Genomic DNA, 13017 nt, shown 5'->3' with positions numbered 1-13017 from the left:
AAGGATAGGATCAGGGAGAAGGGACCATTACTGAATCTCCTGGTGATGGAACACTCCTCGGGATGGACACAGTGCTGGGGATGCAAACGCTACTGGGGCTACAAACCCCCCTGTAGATGCAGAGCCCTCTGGGGTGGCAATTCTACTGGGGCTGACAATGCTTTTTGATCAAGATGTTATTGGTCATGGAGACATTTTAACAGATGGAAATGTTTCTCAAGGTAAATTCTCTATTCAGGATCAAGACTCTGTTGGGGATGGATAATCTTCTGTGAATGGAGATGCTCCTCGGGTGTGAGCCAGTCCTATGGAAATAGACATTGTGGGTGATAGAAATGGTCCTGGGGATAGAAACCGTCCTGGCGATGAAGAGGATCCTTTGAAAAGAGACTTTTGGTTGGATGGAGACAGTTCTGGGATTGGAGCTGCTACCAGGGATTAAAATGTTTCATAGTATAGACTTTTTGATGAGAATTGAATACTTCCTGGGACATCCCCTACATGCGAATACTCGCCTGATGATTGCTCTCTCCAGGGGAACAGATGCTTGTCTAAAACAAATCCTCTTCTGTAAATTTACTGTGTTCTTTGGATGGCAGCTCTCCTGTGTACTGGACCATGTATGTCACTAATCTACAACTTAATGTAAAATGTGGACTCTTTGTTTCATAAAATAGAGGCATTTCTGGGGATAGCAAAGGTTTTCTCTTGGACACGTTTGTTCTTAAGAAATGGATAATTTCTATAATATTAATTACAGCCACAATAAGAGAGGTTTTGGAATTAAAACTCAACAATAAAAGACACAATAAAAATGACAGCTCAAAATAAGCAAATTTTCCTATACGTAGAAAGGAAATACGCAACCCGAAGTTCTGGTAGGACTACAAGGATTATGACTATCACCATCAAATGATTCTACCACTTGTGTCTATCCTGAAGTGTGTGTTTCAGAAATTTGAATGTGCATGCAAAGACAGCCAGATGCGTAACCGACCATGAATAGTCACATTTGCACTGATATCACTGCAAATTATCTGCATGATGGATTTCCTTTCAAATTGATTACTTCCTTGTATCAAATATTTTTAATGTACTTACTACGCATGCCCAGACACTCTACAATTGGATCCTCCAGTATCTTTAAGCCTCTGCCAGAATTTGGTGCATGGATACCATACAGAATTTCCGTTTCCAGCCAGTATCCCTTCACCAAATTCTGGCAATTAGAACTTATCTTCATGGGATATGGAATAACAGAACAGACCCGTTAATACTGGTTTCTTTCCATGCATTTCTTCCTGATTCCAAGAAGAAAAATGCTGAATGTGTCCGCCTGCTCAGCACACAGAAATCAGCAGGGGGGGGGATGCATATTGGTAGGTATTGTGACTTCAGCCTCTATCGGTAGAAACATGTCTGCTCCCCCTGTCCTGCTGCAGAGGTGTGTTGGATGCTGGGCTGGGCTTCTTACCACAGCCTCTGACCTGGCAGGATGGATAAGGGTCTGGTAACCCCAGGCCTCAAAGTATTGGGTTCAGAACTTGCAGACCTGAAACGCATGGGCCTTGAGATGCTCAGAACTGCAAGTGGAGAAATTTCAGGCGGGTTATCATTCCATTTGAAATTTTGCCACTCGTAATAAGAGCCTAAGTTGTTGTAGCAACTTTTCTAATAAAGTTCCACCTTAGGGTAAAAGTAAGATTTTAAATATATTTTTATATTAGACTTTTAGAAGTACAGGAGTTTGCCAATAGTCCTGATTTATACGAGCTGCTTTTACCTTATAGCAATAAAGACCAGGGACTTGGCTTGGCCAGTGAGATTGAGGGGCTGTGAGCTTCAGATTTTCCAACAATCAGGCTGCCATATAATGTTAAAATGCATTATACAACAAGCAGAGTGCAAGAGAGGGGCCTAACGAGCAATGGAAAGGGAGAGGAATCCAGATTGGGAGCGGTAGTGAGCGGGGGAAAACACAATATTTTGTAGAATAACATTTTTTACGATTTTTCAAAATGGAGAGGGAGAGTGTGTGTGCACTTTTTTCTCCGTGTGTATATAGATATTCCTGGTGAAATCCGAAAGACACCTCGCCATACCCGACTGAATGCACCTGTACCCAACTATTTATCAGAAAATACATTTATTAGGAGGATGTAACACCCCAAACCTCCTACCCATCAGCATAGGCCTATATACATTTGTCCAAATAAGGTGATCTTTAGACCTACAGCAGATCAGCGCAAGTAATGGAATTACAGATTGGGAGGAATTGTTACAACTTGCATCTCCCCCTTGGAAGCTGTGCCCAGATCCAATTTAGCTGCTCCGCTGTGTTCTTCATTATCTCTGAAGGGTTTTCTATTGCATGTGATGTGCCAGGCCCTGCGAAGATGAACCTATCTGGCAGACATCTGGTGCCAACGAGTACAGAGCGTAAAGGTGCACCCCCACCACACCTCTCTCTCTGCTCCTCTTCTCTCTCCGTCTCCCTCTGCTTTTCCTCCCTCTCTATTACCCCCTACCTCTTCTTCTCCATCTCGCCTGCTCTCTCATTGCCTCCTCTCTCCCTCTTTCTGACTTTTACCCTCCCCTGCCCCCTCTCTCGCCCTCCCCTCCCCTTCTCCCTCCCTTCACCTCTCCTCTCTCGCCTTACCTTTACCCCTCCCCTTCCCTCCCCTTTCCTTCGCCTCCCTCTCCCTTTCTCCCTCTCTTCTCTCCTCTCTCGCCCTACCCTCCTCCTTTCTCTTTCTTCTCTTGCCCTCCCCTTTTCCCTCCCCCTCCTCTCTTGCCTTCCCCTCCTCTCACCTTCTCCTCCCTCTCCCCTCCTTTCCCCTCCTCTCCTCTCCTCTCTCGCCATCCCCGTCTCCCTCCCCTTCCTATGTCGACCTCTCCTCCCCCCTTCTTCTTCTCCCTCTCCCTTCCCCTCTCTCCCCTCTCCTCTCTCATCGTCTCCCCTCTCCTTCTCTCCTCTCCCCTCCTTCTCCTCCCTGTGCCTTCCTCTCTCTTCCCTTTCCTCTCTTGCCCTCCCCTTCTCCCTCCTCTCTCGCCCCCCACTTCCCCCCTTCTCTCCCACCCTCCCCTCTCCCCGTCCTTCTCCTACCTTCCCCTCCCTCCCATCTCCTCTCTCACCCTTCTTTCTCCCGTCTCCTATGTTGCCCCTTCTCGCTACCCCACCTCTCTTGATCTCCCCTTCCTCCCTCCCCCTCCCCCTCCTTCTCCCTTCCTCTCTCTTCCCTCTCCTCTCCCGCCCTTCCCCAACCCCATCTCCTCTCTCCTCTCTAGCCTTCCCCTTCTCCTTCTCTACTCCTCTCTCTATCCTCTTTTGCCCTCCCTTTCTCCCTTCTCTTCCCTCTCCCTTCCCCTCCCTCCCCTCTGTTCCCTCTCTCTTCCGCCTCTCCTCTCTTGCCTTTCCCTTCCCCTACCGCTTCCCAATCTACTTCTCCTCTCTCTTTCCTTTCCCCTCCCCTCCCCTCTCCTCTCTCACCCTTCTCTTCCCCCTCCTTCTCCTCCCTCTCCCTTCCTCTCTCTCCCCTCTCCTTTCTCTCCCTCCCTTGCTCTCTCCCCCTCCTCTCTCACCCTCTCCTTCTCCCTCCCTTCCCCTCCTTCTCCTCCCTTTCCCTTCCCCTCCCTCCCATCTCCTCTCTCGCCCTCCCCCTCCATCTCTTCGCTCTTCCTTCACCTCTCTCCCCTCCCCTCTCCTCTCCCATCTCCTCTTTCGCCCTCCCCTTTTCACTCCCTCTCCCTTCCTCTCTCTTCCCTCTTCCCTCTCACCCTCCCCTTCTCTCTTCCCCTCCTTCTCCTCCCTCTCCTTTCCTCTCTATCCCCTCTCCTCCAACACCCTCCCCTCTCCTCTCCTCCCCACCCGTTCTCCCTCCCCATCTCTGTCGACCTCTCCTACCCCTCTCCACTCCTTCTCCTCCCTCTCCCTCTACCTCTCCCTCTCCCTTCCCCTCTCTCCTCCTCTCTCCCCGTCCCCTCCCCTCTCACCATCTCCTTCTTCTCTCTCTCTCCTCTCCCTTCTCTCCCCTCTTTCTTTTCTCTCTCCCTTCTCCTCTATCACCCTCCCCTTCCCCTTCCTTCTCCTCCTTCCCCTCTCTCTCCCTCTCTCTCCCTTTCCCTCTCTCCCTTTCCCTCTCTCCCCTCTCCTCTCTCATCCTTCCCTCTCTTCTCTCCTCTCTCTCACCTTCTCCCTCTCCTCTGTAGACCTCCCCTCCCCCTCCTCCTACCTCTCCCTTCCCCCTCCCCCTTCCTCTATCTCTCTCCCCTCTCTATCCCTCCCCGTATCCCTTCCCTCCCCATTCTCTCTCGCCCTTCCCTTCTCCCTCCCCTCCTCTCTCGCCCTTCCCTTTCCCCTCCTCTCTTACCCTCCCTTCCCCCTCCCCCTTCCTCTATCTCTCTCCCCTCTCTATCCCTCCCCTTCTCCCCCCTCCCCCTCCTCTCTCGCCCTCCCCTTCTCCCTCCCCTCCCCCTCCTTCTCCTCCCTCTCTTCCTCCCCCACGGCTCTCGCCCTCCCCTTCCCCCTCTCACTCATTTTGTCTCGGCCCGTGAAGCTAGTGTGACACAGGTGGTTGTGGTGCTGCCAGTGGTAGCCAAAGTGTAATTAATCAACACAGAATGTATTAAAAAGAGGCGTGTATATTAAGGTAGGCCCGTGCCAAGTCCAGCACCACCTGCTGCTTCACCAGAGACTGGATTAAAAAACAGATGCTGCCAAGGCAGGTTTCGTTGAAACCCAACAAGCACAGCTCTATTAAAATCTGTATTCATGACATGATCAGGTGGAAAGACATCAGCAAAACCGAGACTTTTCCTGTTTTTGCTCCAGACACACCAGAAAGAGAAGCAAATATACAGCATGAAAAATATATATGAAATATAAAAAAGGTAAAAACAAAAAAGGGCAACTTTACAACTTATAGTTTTTATTGAACGTGAACTGTTATTAAAAATCACCTCCTAAATTGGGTAAAATTCGTTGTACTGTACGTGCAATGCTAATGACCTTTTTTAACATTACTAATTTAGTAACGAGAGATGTTGCAAGATCTAAGCAGGCGTAGTCACTTTATTAAATGAAAAAAAATGACATTTTATAAAAATGATATAATCAGGTGTTTACGCTCGGCGTTGGGACTACAGCTCCCGACATGCACCTGGCCCTCGGAGCAAAGCGACACAGACTAGCAGAACCGAGAAATGTGAGCAGAGACGTTTTAAGGCATGGGCAAAGGGAGTCCAAGGCCCCAGCATTTTAAGGGGCCCCATGATAGGGCCACCTCTGATCTCTGCAAAGTCGCTTGCCCTGATTACATTAGCTAAGTCTAAAATTGACTGTTTTAAATATCGTTTTCATTTCATTTTATTCTTACTGTGGGTGGTGTGTGGAAGTATGTTACAGACATTTTGCAGAGAAATGTTTGCTTCTCAAAACCATGCAACATCCATAAAAAGGTTTATTTTAAGATCAAAACTGGACCTCACATAGGAGAAATGGGAGGGGTAACACATAGTATTCATTATAATATTAGTGAGCAGCTGCTGAATTATAAGATTGAAAACACTCATCATTGTCCCTGAATTTGAGATGTAAACACATTTAGAATTTGGACCAGTGTGTCTGTGCACTCACTGACCTGGCCAAAGAGGGCATGAGAGAGCTTAAATTGGATCATAAATTCTAACTGTTCAGAACAGGGGCCCTGAAATATTTTTGGTTCAGGGCCCTCAAAATCCTTAAGACAAGAAACCAGCCTCTGATGCTACGGTCTTGACGGGGATGGACTGATTGCCCAGATGCATTTTTTTGTTTCTCCTTTGGTATTTTTCCCGGGGAGAATCTCTTTCTTTTAACATCCATGCCACTTTTAGGGGTGTTCACTTCATTTTCCGACACCAAATTCACAATTATTGCTCTTGACAAGATTAAAATATTTGGTGTCGAACATTGCCTACAAAAGGTTGTGAATAACCATAACTTTGAATGCATGTGGGCGTTCACCTACTTTTGCAGGGGTTCCCAGCGAGAAAACAGCACCCCCTGCCCTGTTAGGAGGGGTTAGCGGTGTAATATTCCCTGCGAATATATAGTATTTCAAGTGTAAATTCACGATCTGAACACCAAGTAAAACTCAGGCGGACAAATTGCCTTGTGAATGGCCATAAAATATCTGCAAGCCAAGGGAACATTCTTCCAACTTGCAGAGAGATGTGAGTTTGCTTTAATTGTACTGGTGCCAAAATCTAATTGCTTCGTTTTCTGAAGTAATAGGTTGGAAGATAAGAGATAATCATTTGCTTCTTTTTCGGGAAATGTTTTTCATCTTTAAAACACTGCTTCACGGCAGTAAATGCCACCTGCACTCCAACAAAAGGACATAGGATTACACCGAGGCAGAGTGCCCACTGGCATTGTGCTGCCTAAGTGCAACACCTGCTATTTCTACACTATGAAGGTGTCAACCTAGGCAGAAACTGGTACTTAAACTGAAATTCAAATTTAAATTCGGTGGAAGGCGGGTACCGAGCCTGAGTAGTAGGAGGAGGGCCTTAACAAGGGGCAGGGATTGGTGGTGGAGTGGGCGAGGGCATTAACAAGGGGCAGGGATTGGTGGTGGAGTAGACGAGGGCATTAACACGGGCATGGGTTGGTGGTGGAGAGGGCAAGGGCATTAACAAGGGCCGGGGATTGGTGGTGGAGTGGACGAGGGAATTAACAACGGCAGGGGTTGGTAGTGGAGTGGATGAGGGCATTAACAAGGGCCAGGGATTGGTGGTGGAGTGGACGAGGGCATTAACAATGGCAGGGGTTGGTAGTGGAGTGGGGGAGGGCATGGGTTAATGGTGGAGATGGTGAGAGCATTAACAAGGGCGAGGGTTTGGTGGTGGAGTGGGCAAGGGTATTAACAAGGGCCAGGGTTGGTGGTGGAGAGAGCGAGGGTGTTAACAAGGGCCAGGGGTTGGTGGTGGCGAGGGCGAGGCCATCAACAAGGGCCAGGGGTTGGTGGTGGAGAGGGCGAGGGCATTAACAAGGCCCATAGGTTGGTGATGGAGAGGGCAAGGGCATTAACAAGTCCAGGAGTTGGTGGTGGAGAGGGCGAGGGCATTAACAAGGCCCATGGGTTGGTGATGGAGAGGGCGAGGGCATTAACAAGTCCTAAGAGTTGGTGGTGGAGTGGGCGAGGGCATGGGTTAGTGGTAGAGAGGGCGAGGGCATTAACAAGGGCGAGGGTTTGGTGATGGAGTGGGCGAGGGCGTTAACAAGGGCCAGGGGTTGGTGGTGGTGAGGGCATTAACAAGGGCAAGGGGTTGTTGGTGGAGAGGGCAAGGGCATTAACAAGGGCCATGGGTTGGTGATGGAGAGGGCGAGGGCATTAACAAGTCCTAAGAGTTGGTGGTGGAGAGGGCGAGGGCATTAACAAGGCCCATGGGTTGGTGATGGAGAGGGTGAGGGCATTAACAAGTCCTATGGGTTGGTGGTGGAGAGGGCGAGGGCATTAACAAGGGCCAGGGTTTGGTGGTGGAGTGGGTGAGAGCATTAACAAGGGCCAGGGGTTGGTGGTGGAGAGGGTGAGGGCACTAGCAAGGGCCAGGGGTTGGTGGTGGAGAGGGCGAGGGCATTACCAAGGGAGAGGGTTTGGTGATGGAGTGGGCGAGGTCGTTAACAAGGGCCAGGGGTTGGTGGTGGCGAGGGCATTACCAAGGGCATGGGGTTGTTGGTGGAGAGGCAAGGGCATTAACAAGGGCCATGGGTTGGTGATGGAGAGGGCGAGGGCATTAACAAGGCCCATGGGTTGGTGATGGAGAGGGCGAGGGCATTAACAAGTCCTATGGGTTGGTGGTGGAGAGGGCGAGGGCATTAACAAGGGCCAGGGTTTGGTGGTGGAGAGGGTGAGAGCATTAACAAGGGCCAGGGTTTGGTGGTGGAGAGGGTGAGAGCATTAACAAGGGCCAGGGTTTGTGTGGTGGAGAGGGTGAGAGCATTAACAAGGGCCAGGGGTTGGTGGTGGAGAGGGTGAGAGCATTAACAAGGGCCAGGGGTTGGTGGTGGAGAGGGTGAGGGCACTAGCAAGGGCCAGGAGTTGGTGGTGGAGAGGGCGAGGGCATTACCAAGGGCCAGGGGTTGGTTGTGGAGAGGGCGAGAGCATTAACAAGGGCCAGGGGTTGGTGGTGGAGAGGGTGAGGGCACTAGCAAGGGCCAGGAGTTGGTGGTGGAGAGGGCGAGGGCATTACCAAGGGCCAGGGGTTGGTGGTGGAGAGGGGGAGGGCATTAACAAGGGCCAGGGCTTGGTGGTGAAGAGTGCGAGGGCATTACCAAGGGCCAGGTGTTGGTGGTGGAGAGGGCGAGGGCATTAACAAGGGCCAGGGCATGGTGCTGAAGAGGGCAAGGGCATTGCCAAGGGACAGGGGTTGGTGGTGGAGAGGGCATGGAGATCCAGCAAGGCGGTTGAGTGTAGGCCCACACCATGTGTGGGAGATGAAGAGCACATGAAGGTTCTCGAATGGGAATTAAAAGACACCTACAGTTACACAGGGATCCATGCGTGAGGTAGAGTACACGTGCAGACCCAAGTGCAGGAGGTGGAAAGCAGATACATACATGTTTGATAGGTGGAGTACATGTGAAGGGCATACAGATTCACACATCAAAGGTAAAAGCATATACAAGCCCATTCACTGCAGATGTAGGGCATATGCATAATAATGTGTAGGTAGACATCCATGCACTGGAAGTGAGGAACATGCATTGTGGCCATGCTTAGGAGGGTGAAGGCCCGTGGAAGTGCACAGGAAAGAGGTGGTGGCCACCCAAAAAGTCATGCTAAGGGAGGCACGTTGTCTGACCATGCACATTAATTGGATGTGGAGGGCACATACAAAGATAAACATAGGAGGTCAAGGGTACCAGCAAGTTCATTGTGGGGGAGGCAAAGGTATGAACACAGCCATGCATGGGAGATGTGGGACATGCGTGGGCCAATTCATGGAAAATGGAGGCCACTGGGAGACTCAAGTCAGGCAGGACAAATTCTATATATGCTCGAGTGTGGGAGGTGCAGAACACATGGATGTGTGGGCATGGTGGGTGGACGGTCGTCTGGATCAGAGCATCAGGGGTGGAGGACCCCTACATAGTCATACAGAAGTCATGGTATGACAGAGACTGCAGAGAACCGAGGTGGATTTGAGCGAGGAGGTACAGTTTGTGTCCAGCATGGCCTCATAAGCTATGGAAGGTGAGGTACAAGAAGCTTCTAAAGACAACACAACAAAAGCTTTCGCCAAGGGAGTCGAACCAGCTACTAAATACAAAAAGATGGATATGTTGTCATCTCAGAAGATAGGGGACTTAATCACAGAGTTGCGTACTCGCACATGTGACGCTAACTCTAGGAAGGTACCACTATTTTAGAGTTAGGTTTGACCCTGAAGCAGGATTCACCTGTGAAAAAATAAGGTAACAGAGATAGTGTAAGCATCATTATGCACCAGTGCTGGGAATTGACAGGAATGTGCCATATATTGTTAAGTGTGGCGCATTCCTGTCCTTTCCCTATCATGTAGTTCAGTAAGGTGATTTGCTGCGCTGCATTGCATGATTATTTGTTAAAGGGATGAAGAAGGATGTTACGCACCTGCAGGTAACCTGTGGAGACGCCACAACAGCTGTGTGATAAGAGGAGGCACTTGGAGTAAACAGGGCCATCACACATGGATGTCTGCAGACTCCGTGCTCTTTACCATTTTCCTGAGGAGCTAAAGTGCCCAGAATAGCGTCTTTGGGGAGAATGTAGCTCAAAAAATTAAACAGTCTGGTGGATACGTTTCGGCTTTATACTGAAAAAAAAGCAAGTTTAGGTTTAGCAGTCTGAGTCAGGTCACGTAAAACTGAGATTTAAGCTGGCGTTAATATGTTATGCTACTAGCACTTGTTTAGCACGCCGTCTGGCGTGTGGCACTGTGGGTTGTCTAGGAATGCCTCAGCACAAAACACTTGGGGGCTCATTTATGAGAAAGTGACGCAGTGCAGCTCTTCAGTGTGAGACAGGGAAAGAGCAGGAATGTGCCATATTTAGGGCAATATGATACAGTTGTGTCCTTTCCCCTGCTCTGGTGCTCTTTTGGCAGCCTAGCAACAATGTAGGCACCCTGCATTGCATGCAGGATTTGTTTGTTCAGGAAGGGACACTTTCCTGCACAAAAACAATCCTGGGAGTCATATTACACTTTCTAGAAGGGCTGCAGAATGCAGCGCACATAGAACAAGCATTTACAATGCAACGGTTTCACCTTTGTAAAAGTTAGAGCTATTGGCATTGCAAATGAATTTTTTTTTATTTATGTGTTGGTTTTGAAAACAGATAAATTAATGGCATTGTCATTTACAATGCCAATAGCTTAATCTCTCGCAAATGGACGATGGTTACAAAAATTCTTGAAAAGTGCTCTATAGAATCAGGAGGAGTCGGGGAGGGATAATGAATAGAGATAGAGCCAAGAAGGAAAAACAAATTAAACCAGGGTGTCCTGGGACAGTAATTGGGTACCTGCTGACACTGGGGCAGAGAAGTCCGTGCGGGGAGGGCGGGAGCAGGAAACCATGAGTCTGGACCTGCGGTGAAAGAAATAGGGGTAGGGCAGGGGAACATGGCGTGAAAAGGTAGGTACATCTCAGCCAAGAGGTTACCTGTAGCGAATAAATCCGAGGTGGCTGGGCGGCGAATGATTCGATCCAGTCCACATCAAAGGAGGCAGCTGATGCGAAGTGGGACTGCAATCTTGGAGTAGGGATGACAAACGGCCTGGGGTAACTACCAGCGTGTATGGCAGAAGCACACAGGAAAGTACTGGCTGGGGCATCGTAAGCTTACCTAGGAGAAGGTTCTTATCGGCAGCAGGGATTGCGATGTCTGCAGGACGGGGAAGAAATCCGATCAGGCCCTGCAAGGTAGTGTTTCAAGGGTCCGGGATGTGTCCGGTAGCGAGACTAGTAAAGCGTCACACTCTTACTAATCAACGGTTCCATGTTAAATGGAAACCTGCAAGGGGAGGGTGGGGTCACGTGGGTGTAAGGGGACGTGACGCGTGGGAGGAAAAGGAGCTGGTGCATGCTCGCTCAGGGTCGTCAAGGGCATGTGTGTGCATGCAATCCACTGCACATCCAGGAGACACGGACAGCAGGAGGGGGGGCGGAACGGGCACACGGACAGCGGGATGGGGGGCGGGAACGGGCACACGGACAGCGGGAGAGGGGCGGGAACTGGCACACGGACAGCGGGAGGGGGGCTTAATGAAGTGCTTTCTGAACTGCGCACGCGCATTTCGCTGAACAGGGTACTTAAGACATACTTGATATGGTCGCCTGTCTGTGCTTCAACACAAGGATGGTCTGTGTTCGTCCTTCTAACTGCTGGTCTGAACACGGCGTTCTCGACGCCTCAGTGACCGCCTCCCGACCCTGCTCCTTCTCCTGTTGTGGACAGCTTTGGCGGCTATGCCACGTCCGCCATGATGGATCACAATCACCCCCTCTTGATACAGCCCACCAGCCCGTGGCTTGTCGTTGCATCTGCACAGTGAAACTGCCTTGTGTACCCCGTTCTGTAGCCATATTAGAACAAGGGTCGGTAGCTGTTCGAATACGAAGCTACAGCCCGGGCGCCATCTTTGGAGAAATGACCAAAACAAACCTTTAAAAAAATTAAAATAAACCACCGCCCACCGCCGCATGATGTTCTAAAAGGGGCGGAGCTAGGAAAAAATCACCGGAACGCCCACGAATCTGCTCCAACATTTACTGGCACATCTCTCTTCCAATGGCTAGCCTCCATTTATGGAGCTAGCCAATGGAAGACAGAGGCGGGTTAAAGCCCCATACTGAAGAACAAAAGATTTCGCCTGCGCGACACTGCTGCGCAGTGGACGCCAGGTGAAACCTAAAAAGGAAGAAACAAGGAGAAATTGAGATATCTCTCCTTGTTATGCCTCCCCTGGGAAGGTGTAACTTTTTGGTGCTTTCCCAGGCTTACAAATATTGGTAAATCTGGGAATGCGTCAAAAACCATGGAAGTTGGGCGGGAACACTCACACAATGCCCCAGGAATGCCTTCCCAGGGCAATGTAGCGATTTGCGCTGCGTTGCGTTACTGCAGATTTTTTAAGCCACTCAGATCCACGCAAAGTACCTTTGAGTGGCTTAAAAAATCTGACTTAGAGGTTTGCGTCACACATCTAGCAAGTTGCATGGTGCAAATGCAATGCAAGACTCTCATAAATATGCCCCATGGTTTTCATTACAGACTCGAGTTTGCGTCATCTTCTGAGGATATGTTCTGTTTCCTTGCCAGGTCCCGCTCTGCTTGATTGAGAGTGTTATGTTCAATATGTTTTCTGTGTGTCTTAAATGTGTACCAGAAGGAAAATGTACCAGTTTCATACACTTTTCTCAGATAGATGTTGTGCCTTTTGGTGTTACTGACTTTGTGGATGACCGAGCGTGGTGGTACTTTGTAATCAGTTTGATAGCCCTCTATAGTGCCTGGAAGAGTGTGAAGAGCCTTAAAGTCCCCTTGGATCACATGCCACTATCCTGCCTGGCTTTCCTTCCCACGAGAGTCCAGACCTGAAAAGGGTGTTTGTACGCAGACTCCCCTGTGTCAGTAGTACACAAGAACAAGACGCGCCTCCGATGGAAGCCAAAGTTGCTTCCAACTTGTCCTAGACATTTGTAAACTTTGCCACGCTCCCAGATCCCCTCCTTGGAGGGCTCTCGGCGAGGCTAAGAGATACTCAGACAGGCCTGTCTCGCTTGATGAGGGGGCAGATGCTAATTGCTCTGGACGGGCAGACTGCTCCTGTCTAAGTTCATTTGTAACTGCAGATTAACGCCAGGCCTCAGAGACCTCTCTTGGTTTACTAGTCTGGATTCTGAAGTCGCAGCAGCATCTCTCCTCCCAACTACTGATGCATTGATCTTGTCCGATACTCCCCTAAAACATCATGTTCAACACACAT

The 13017-nt window shown here is 49.8% G+C and overlaps 1 protein-coding gene across 1 annotated transcript in view; it reads right to left on the bottom strand.

Annotated features, from left to right (window-relative positions):
• LOC144782335 (contactin-4-like) overlaps positions 1-13017 on the bottom strand; it is a 964244-nt gene that overhangs the window by 262174 nt on the left and 689053 nt on the right. The window lies entirely within an intron of this gene.

The sequence above is a fragment of the Lissotriton helveticus genome, chromosome 9 (assembly GCF_964261635.1).
Source record: "Lissotriton helveticus chromosome 9, aLisHel1.1, whole genome shotgun sequence".
Taxonomy (NCBI): Eukaryota; Metazoa; Chordata; class Amphibia; order Caudata; family Salamandridae; genus Lissotriton; species Lissotriton helveticus.
Note: the sequence above shows the minus strand (reverse complement) of the source record. Positions and strands in the feature narration are given on the sequence as shown.